Source organism: Lolium perenne, chromosome 4 (assembly GCF_019359855.2).
Source record: "Lolium perenne isolate Kyuss_39 chromosome 4, Kyuss_2.0, whole genome shotgun sequence".
Taxonomy (NCBI): domain Eukaryota; kingdom Viridiplantae; phylum Streptophyta; class Magnoliopsida; order Poales; family Poaceae; genus Lolium; species Lolium perenne.
The window spans coordinates 116,662,596-116,669,151 of record NC_067247.2 but is presented as its reverse complement, the minus strand read 5'-3'; the positions used below and the strand labels follow the sequence as shown (position 1 = coordinate 116,669,151).

Sequence of the window (6,556 nt, the reverse complement as noted above, 5' to 3'; positions counted from 1 at the left end):
CCCGTCGCCTTGTGCCGCCTCGGGCCGCCATGGCCACCACCGGCCTCGCCCCCGTCGCGGTGCCCCCGCCTGCCGCGCCGGCGCCAGCTTCCGCCCCGTCCCACGCTCCGCCCCGAGTGGGAGAACGCGGAATTTTGCTTCAAAATTCATCTAGTTTTTTCATTATTTGATAGAAATCTTGATGGGTTGAAAGAAATTGGTAGAGATTTGATAGAATTTAGAGCTCGTTGGCTGGAATTGGTCGCCGGAGTGGAGTTTGTTTGGCGGCGGCGCGGCGAGGTCCGGTGGTGCAGAGTGCAGTTTTCACCCCCTACAAGCCCCTCCACCCTCTATAAGTAAGGGGCGAGGGAGAAAATTCCGAGGCCCTGTATATTTTAGATACGGGGTGAACCGTTTAGGGGGCCTGCTAGACGGCCATTTTCGCCCGCACCCCGTATACCGCCGGAATTATACAAGTTCGGCGTGGTTTAGGGGGTCTGTTAGACCTGCTCTAACAGAGCTCTGCAATGGACGTTTTAATCCGTGTTCCAAATAAAATAAAATCAGAATTAGATCAGATTGTGAGATACATCTCGATAGAAAAAGGGGAAAGAACTCTCCCACGAGCGCCCGCCGCCGCCCCGCCGCCCCGCAGCCGCCGCCCCGCAGCAGCCGCTCCCCCGTCGTGAGTCGCCGCCCGTCGGCCCGTCGCGGGGACTCAGCACGAGGGAGCGGCCTCGGAGCTGCAGCCGACGCCTGAGTCCTGACCAAGGACTTCTCCTCGGCCATGTCTGTTGCGCCATCGCTCTCTTCACCGGCTGGATCGGAGTCACAGCCACCACAGATGGATCGGAGTCGGCAGCCGCCGCCCTCGTCTCCCGTGGGATCGGACGCAATTCGTCAAGGTTAGTCAATTGCTTGAAGAAATGGGAGGCTGCTGGGTACGCGTCGTTGCCCTTCCTTTGGTGCTAGTCTGCTAGATAGGTCGTTGCATGATTGATTGCTTTTAGTTGAGCAGATGCTCATATAACGAGTATCTCCTTTGAAGTTTAAAGAAAAGAGAAAAGGAAAGAGGAATCTGATTCAACTGTTAGACTGCTAGTAACGTTGGGCTATGGTGGGTTGCAGATGTAAATGCAGATGGCTAGCAATTTCAGATTTTTGTTGGGGTCCTCATCTCTTAGTGAACAATCCTTGTACTGTACAATATAATGTTTTGAAACATTTTCTGGCCGTACCATGTTGCTTCCTGACAAACATCTAGTTATTGGATTGCTTTTAGTGCCCAGGTTTCTATAGAGTACGATTAGTATCTAGAAGTGGTATTTAGCTTTTTGCTGAATAGTGAATAGGGTAGACTTGTGCAACATGTGAGCCTTTGGATAATTATTTCAATCCTTTTTACTTCAACTTACTTCGGCTGTACCTAGAGATCTTGACCTTTTGTTCTTGCATACAGTGAGACATCTGAATATGAAATTTGTCTTGGTCTTGTTGAACCTTGTAGCTAGACTCTGATATATTCAGTGTCTATTTCATTTGATGATTACCTGGTTCTTGTAGCTTCCAAGTGATCAGAAGCTACCATCTCTTTATCCGCTCGACAGTATAGTCAAGAATATTAGAAAATATTATCACTGCTTGTATTAAACAGTTATTGCTTGACAATATAGTCTCTCCATACTCTTCTTTACTCACTGATAAGTTTCTCTTTATGAATGTGCACGTCAGTTCTTGTGATAAACCATATTCATGACAAAGATAATGAACCAGTTTATTTTTATGATTCCAGTCTGGCTTTGGCATCTTAATGATCTCAGTTCTCTTTTGGATGTTCTAATGATCTTAGGAGGAGCACGGGGGCCGGCAACGTGCTAGCAGGAGCACAGGCCGGCGACGCGCTGGGCTAGCAGGAGCAGAGCAGCTAGCGACACGCTGAATGATAATGTAGTAGTGCTGCTAGAATGGCCAACTATAGCGTGTTGATGATGTGGAAGTGATGTTTTATGCGTGTGATTATGAAATGCTCACTAGATTGCTTTGTTCACTAGAGGTTTTTGTTCTTAACTGTTGCAGCTGCTTTTAGTGTGTGTTCGGAATTTTGATGAATAGTATGTCAGAAATACAAACACAGATGTTAACTGTTGCCTCAGTTCTCTGCAGAACATTAGCTCTAATAGATATCTCTATATGGACGGAATACAAAAATACACTAGAAAGTTCAAATCAGCACTTTTTTGCATATAGAATTGGACTTCATTAGAGCTCAACTCAAACGACCATATATATGTATGGAAGTGTTTCAGCTACATGCATCTCATCATCATCATCGTCAGTGAACCATAGTCCCCATAGTTCAGGAAAAGGATCTTATCGGAGATCTGAAGTTGCACCACTGCCACCCTCTCCTTACCGAACGATGTCATCGGCAATGACCCGAAGCCGCATGACGCCATAGTCGACGACCAAGAGGAGAAGGAGAATCCCCATGGGACAGAGGGAGACGCCATCACTGATGACCCGAGGATGAAGGTGCTACGTGGACTGAGGGGCGGGGGCTGGGCACCGACATCTCTCCATAATCACATCCGCACCGGCGCCCCCCACACGGGCCAAAAACCAATTCACCCGATGACGCCGTATTGGGGAACAAGTGGAGATGCTCTTATATATCACCCATTCACCTCCTTACGTATCATGTGTGCTAAGAAAGGTCTACAGCAAAAACAGCCAAGTAGGTTAGCACGCCTGTGTACGTATTTTGCATGAAGTGCAATGAGCAAAGCAGATAGGTGTCATGTTTGTTTAGTTTTCAGTTCTACAGTGTAGGTGGTTTAATAAACAACTGTAATTTCTGTTGCTTAACTGTAATTTCTGTTGCTTAAACGTTAAGAAGCACCATCCTAGTTGGTCAGAGGTCACCAATCGTGTGCCCACATCATTAGGTCAAAGGTTTGAACCCCACTCTAGCGAATTTATTTTAGTTTTTCCAGCGCCAACGTAGCTGAACCTCGCTGGTTGCAAAATTGCCGGTGACTTTAAGATTCGTGAAGTCTCATTGGATGCTTCGGCCGCTCAAAAGGACGCTCGTTTTTTATAATATTCGTAAAATATATTAGAAGTTCTGGTCCCACAGATTTTGGTTCCGGTCCCATATTTTTGGTTCCGTCCGTCTGGTTCCGTCTATTTACCACCATTAGATCAGGGTGGATGGATGGTTATTAAAAATGCCAATCACTGTAAAATTTGTATACAAAGATATATCATGTCAAATGCATATAATATGAAAATAAATTTTATAACAATTCTAAAAATATTATTGTTTTGTGTATATATTTTTATTTTTATCAATATAGATGATTAAACTTTACGAAATTTGACGTTAACCAATCCTTATATGCAACATATTTTGGGCAGGAGGGAGTAATACTACTTGAAATTGTTACTAACCATAAAATGATGTTATTGGTTAAAACTTTGTGTGTGATTTTGGTTTGACAGTTCAATATAATTTGCGACACTGGGAAGCTGCAGCGTAGCAGCTCGACAGTTGACTCCTCTGGATAGTGGAAAGTTGCATACTTTTTCTTTCTCGTGTGAGAAATCGTGTATAGGCTGCATTAATTAATTATAGATACATCATTCTAAAGCCCGTTGTCTATGTGATGAGTCTAATTAAATACCATTAATCCCGCAAAAGCATGGGCTAGTTCAAACGATTTTTTTTTTTTTTTTGTAAAAAAGAGTTGCAACTTTACATCACTGTAACAGTTCTTGTACATGCCACATTCACGACGCTCAATTGTCTAAAGTAGCAAGGGACATCTATGCTGGTTTTGTACTACAAAACATGATTTGATATTTGTTGAAAATTCCATTTCTCAATTGGAAACGATTTCAATTTGAATGAAAGTAGTAAGCTATTTTACCCTAGTATCCCAACAGAAGAGGCCGATGAAATCTTCGAGAGCCTACGATTGCTTAGACTAGTCACAATGGAGAGTATCATATAGTAGTATCATGCATATGATACTAGTGTACGATACTATCTTCATAATGCATAATATCATGTAGTAGTATCATGTGTTACATGTATTTAATGATTTGTAGAATCTCAATAGAAAAGTGTGTACAAAATTTGTTTAGCATTAATTTTTCTAGTTCTACGTGCTATGATACGGTATCTACCTATGATACCACTATCATCTCTTTCATCATTAATTGATGTGACACATCAGTTTTTTGCATGCATGTAGTGCATGATAGTAGCTATGATACTCCTATTGTGAGTAGTTTTAGCCATTAAGTAAAAAACCTTCGCTTTCACTTCGTCTAGTCTGAAAGGAGCGTCCATATGCAACAGATCTCTGGCAGCGTAGCCCATCTCCGCACAGTTGAGGTTACAGGATCTCGGTTGCTCTGCTTACATCAAGAAGTGAAAATGGCTATGCCACACTACTTGTGCCTCCTCGTGAGACTGTGAAGTTGTCACCCGCGTGAAGCACCTTACCATATGAAGTTTTTACAATGGCGGCCGTTCGACGGGAGATGGATGAGAGTGGACACAAGTCGACCACAATATGCCGATCGTAATAGGCTTAAACAATATAAACCTCCAAACAGGTATCATTTTTATCTCAGCCATCCTACCCTTAATATCAAACGGTATCGTTTAATCTCAGCCATCCATATGTTTCACTTAAGAAAACATTTCAACATTTCAGCATTGGGGTTCTATAAAAGCAAAAGCCTTAATATGTACAAAAGGACAGGTTACAAAATTTTGTTTGCACTTCTTTTTACATGTGCATTTTTTCCGTTCTCATCGCACCAAGTTGCTACCGTGGTCCACCGACACGCTCCAGCGTACTAAATGCATACCCCATATATACCTAAATATTTACGGTAGTATCACACACCGATTTGATCGAAGAATGCTAATAACAGAAGAGAAAGTGGTGACTGCGCACCCACACTTAATTTTTTTCCCCTTTTCATATATCTCAAACCATACAATATATGATTTGAAACTTTGCGGGCCACTGAAACATAACAATTAGAACGTGGGAAAAATAGTTTAGAATTTTTTATGCAATTTAAAATTCTAAAATATTTAGAATTCAAAATAAATTCTTTTAATATATATAGTTAAATGTCATAAAAAATCTAAACAATTTTTTCAGCATTCTAGATGTTATATGTTTCAGTAATTTGCAAAGCTGTAAAGTTTCAAGTTAAAAAATTCTATGGTGTGAAAGATTAAAAAAATTGTTCAAAAAAAAATGAACTAGGTGGATCTTGATGCATCTATGGAACAGCCGAGATCCTAGTGCGTGCACAACTGCACATACATGAAGACGTTCATCTTTTGGTCAAAAAAGAAAGAAGAAGACATTCATCTTCGCAGCATACGCATGGCGAACACATGTGACACATCGAGAGAGGCAGGCGAGGATATGCGCCGCGCCGAGCCGACAAGTGCCGCGGCGTAGGAGTGGACGGGGTTGACGTCCACATCGCGCTCGCACCAGCCACCAGGGGCACGGCGGCAAGGCGTACGGCCAGAGCAGGATGCAGCACCGGCGGCAGACCTTGCTCAGGCAGAACCTGTCTGCCAGTGGCAGGACTAGGATTTTACCCTAGGGTGGGTCAACAAAATATTATCTTTCAATACCACCAACATGGTGTGACAATGTATACGTATAAAATTTACAGTAAAGCACAACTAAAATGGAATATTAACTCGCACAAGTGGTATAAACTCAACGATTATGTCTGAAATTTTGAAAGCATGAAGAATATACATATCTAAAATATTCAAGTAGTGGCGGCAATGGCAATTTTTTTCTTTTTTTTTCGATAAGGAACGCTTTATTACTCAAAATAGTTTTAATCATTACCCCCAGACTCTGCATAACTAGGATGCACACAGTCGTTTAAAAGTCTGGTATCAAGATAAAAGAGATACAAAGAATGATATAAAAAAGCCAACTACTATAAAGCTCCGTTGGCTTCAATCCTCCGACTATGCAGCCATCCATGTTGGAAAATAAACTCCGTCGCCATGTTCTCCAATCGTGTAGACACCTCCGTAAAGAGGTCTCGATCTTCCAAACGTTAAAGTGACGACCATGAACAATGGTGATGGTGAGGCATATTTAAGTGGAATTAAAGTTTTCTGGAAGATGCAATCTTCTTTGTTGCATGTTTCTGAAAGAGAAGCAATGTCCGCCTCCTCTTCATGTTTCAACCATTCAGTAATGAAAAATATAAAATAATTAATTAAATATCTAATTTTTCATATTCTTTCATCAGTGAGTTTTACATGAAAGAAATATGTTTGGGACCTAAAAAAAGAAAAGCCTACTCTCTCGGCATGATTTGTCCCATTCTCTTGGCGCCCGCAATGACCCTCCCTCCTAACCCTATCTAGCATTGCATGCAACAGTGCGCTCTTATTATGAAAGACCCTAGCATTACGCTCGTTCCAGATTTCCCACGTGACAAGAAGGGTGATGGAGGCCATGGCCTTGCGGTTTCTTGCTTGGTCTCCCGCCATAATACCCCACCACTCGGT

General features: G+C 42.3%; 1 long non-coding RNA gene across 1 annotated transcript; it reads left to right on the top strand.

Moving 5' to 3' along the window:
- Window positions 1-662: 662 nt before the first annotated feature.
- LOC139830900 (uncharacterized) lies at window positions 663-2,123 on the top strand. Its single transcript, XR_011744417.1, has 2 exons — window positions 663-884; window positions 1,543-2,123. It is a non-coding gene; the product is annotated as an uncharacterized lncRNA (long non-coding RNA).
- The last annotated feature ends 4,433 nt before the right edge of the window (window positions 2,124-6,556 follow it).